The sequence below is a fragment of the Myotis brandtii genome, unplaced genomic scaffold, assembly GCF_000412655.1.
Source record: "Myotis brandtii unplaced genomic scaffold, ASM41265v1 scaffold280, whole genome shotgun sequence".
NCBI classification, from domain to species: Eukaryota; Metazoa; Chordata; class Mammalia; order Chiroptera; family Vespertilionidae; genus Myotis; species Myotis brandtii.
The window spans coordinates 205677-208859 of record NW_005360677.1 but is presented as its reverse complement, the minus strand read 5'-3'; positions in this window follow the sequence as shown (position 1 = coordinate 208859).

Sequence of the window (3183 nt, the reverse complement as noted above, 5' to 3'; positions counted from 1 at the left end):
GATCGGCCTCCATTAGGGCAGGCTGTCCGGACCCCACCTGTGCACGATTTTGTGCACTGGGCCTCTAGTAGTTCATAATAGCAGCTATCTCACACAATTATGAGAATCACATTAGATTGTAGTTGTGAAGACACTTTTTAAAATGCAAAGCATTTACAAATGGCATGTCCTGAGTATGTGTGTGTGCCAATCCATTACTAGTGGCCACATTCTTCTTGCATCTAGTTATGGCCCTTAATGGCAGTGAGGGGAGGGATGCAGTTATGATTGCAACAATTAACATTCAAAAACAGTGTTTTGTTTGGGGATAATTAAAATTTAAGTGATTTTTTTTGTTTGTTTTTAAATATATTTTTATTGATTTCAGAGAAGAAGGGAGAGGGAGAGATAGAAACATCAATGATGAGAGAGAATTACTGATTGGCTGCCTCCTGCACGCCCCCTACCGGGGATTGAGCCCACAACCTGGGCATGTGCCCTTGACCGGAGTTGAACCCGGGACCCTTCAGTCCATAGGCCAACACTAGGGCTTAAAGGATGTTTTAATTTAAAAATCCATATCTCAATGGGCAAATTAATTAATTTATCCAAAGTCAGGCAGGAATCAGAGATAGAGTAAAAACCAGAATTGCCCCCTCTCAGAATATCCCTAGACTGTTATACTCGTAAGTCTGATTGTTTCAAGTTATATCTTCTGTAAATGGCCTTAGCCTTAATATTTCTAAGTGTTCATTTTCAATGCTCGTTTTATGAATCTTTACCACCCACTGTGGTTGTTTCCCTCTTTTGAAACGATAGTCTTGGATTTCTCAAGATAGGCCCCTTGTGGAATTTTTTTTTTTTTTTAAGCACAGTAAGGAAGGCTTCATTGTCACCATAGATATAGATGTGGTAAAACTTTGCACTAAGGGAGAGAGATTGGGCTCAACTCCAGTCACAGCATGGACAAGCGGGAATTTCTAGCTAAAAAGCCAAGTGGGGGGCAGTGGATGGAAAATGACTAAGAGGAAACATCAGGGTTAAGGGGGATTCTGGCTAACGTGACCTGACAGGACCCTTACTGAAGATGGGGGCCCTTATGACCGGTGGTACTGAAAAGTTGTTAGTGGATCCCTTGGCCCCCAAGATGCAGGCTAGGACCCTGAAGGGCAGCAGAAGGGCATGGTTAGTGGAACTAGGAAAGAGAGAGTTGACTGGAAGAGGTTACCTCAAGAGGAGCAGTTTTCTTCTGTTAAGGGCCACAGCCAGCCTCGTGCGACTACAAGGAGGGAATGTAGTCTGGGCGCCATGTTTCCCTCTCCCTCTGACCTCCTATCTGTGCAGGTCACTGGCCAAACCCCCCTGGAAACCATTAGCCTCTTCTAAGTTCAGCTTCTGGGTGTCTCTCACCAGCACCAACAATGCCCAGCTTATTTGACTGTAACATGCAAACAATTTTTTGTTTTGTTTTTATTTTTATTAGAAGCAGGAAGAAATCCACACACATTAGGCATTCTCTCAGCCCCAGTGTTTTTTCTGACCCAATCTAGCCAGGATGTACTACACAGCCCAACTGAGAATGCACAGGGGAGGGCAGTCATGTGCCTTCTCCCTCTATCACTCTCTTTCCTATAGTGTGAACCATAGCAAAGCAAGTCCACCTTGATCTGCAGGCCGAATGGCTCAACCTAATGTCAACCTTCATGGCCTTCCTGTGTCTCCAAACTAGAGCTTCTATCTCTCCCCTACACTCCCTAACGGCAGGACACTTGTCCATCTGTTTTGTTCTCTCTACTATACCAGGCATCCAGTGCAGTGTCTGGTACCTAGTAGGAACTTTAGAAATGCATGCTCAATGTGGTGGTAGTATTTTTCAGGTAAATATTCCCCGTTTGTCTCGAGCAGTGATGGCGAACCTATGACACACGTGTCAGAGGTGACACGCGAACTCATTTTTTTGGTTGATTTTTCTTTGTTAAATGGCATTTAAATATATAAAACAAATATCAAAAATATAAGTCTTTGTTTTACTATGGTTGCAAATATAAAAAAATTTCTATATGTGACACGGCACCAGAGTTAAGTTAGGGTTTTTCAAAATGCTGGCACGCCGAGCTCAAAAGGTTCGCCATCACTGGTCTAGAGGTTGGCCCAAGCCCCTGCCCTATCCCTGATGTGCACCGACACTGTGTTTTCCAGTTTGCCAATAGGACTCCCAGAGATGGGTGGTCACCATCTTCCTTACCTGAAGCCATGTCTTCCTTAGCAACCAAAGTTTGCATGGCCCAGGGTAAGCCTTCATAACTTTACAGTGGGGCAGTAAAAATTCAATTTCTTGCTTAAGTGAGTGGAGCAACACAAAGGTATTTCCCAGTTGGCCGCCATCATTCTGAGGATTTCTTTCTTTTCTTTTCTTTTCTTTTTTTTTTTTTTTTGTTAATCCTCACCTGAGGATAATTTTTCCACTGTTTTTCAAAGATAGTGGAGGGGAGAGAGGGAAGAGAGAGAAAAACATCGATGTGAGAGACATTGGTTGCTTACTGTATGCGCCTGACCAGGAGCGGGGAGCAAACATGAAGCCCAGGTACATGCCCTTGACCAGGAATCAAACCTGCAATCACCTTAGCCAGTTTGGCTCAGTGGATAGAGCATCCAACTATGGACCAGAGGGTCCCGGGTTCGATTCAAGTCAAGGGCACGTACCTCGGTTGCAGGCTCCACCCTAGCCTGGATCCTGGTGGGGGTGCATCCAGAGACAACTAATCAATGTGTTTCTCTCATATGGATATTTCTCTGTCTTTCTCTCTTCCACTCTCTCTAAAAATCAATGGAAAAATATCCTCATGTGAGGATTAAAACAAAACAAAACAAACCCCCTGCAACCCTTCGATGCTCTAACCACTGAGTAACATGGGCCAGGGCTGAGGATTTCTTTCACTTTGGACTTGGAGCAGCGCTGCCTGTTGTCCCCTCTCCCTTTGAAAGAGAAAGTTGGATATCTCGCCTGGCCATTTCCTCTGGATTGGCTTTCTTGACTTTGCTCGACTGCTGTGGGATTTTAATTGAGCAGAAGGAACTTTCCCCCACTTATTTTCCCACGGAGTGAGCTCCTGCTCCCAATCAGTCCTTCCCTGCAAACCCTCCCCCTTCCTCCCCCCACCCGGCCCTGGCCATAGCACAACCCACAACAATTAGGGGCCCACT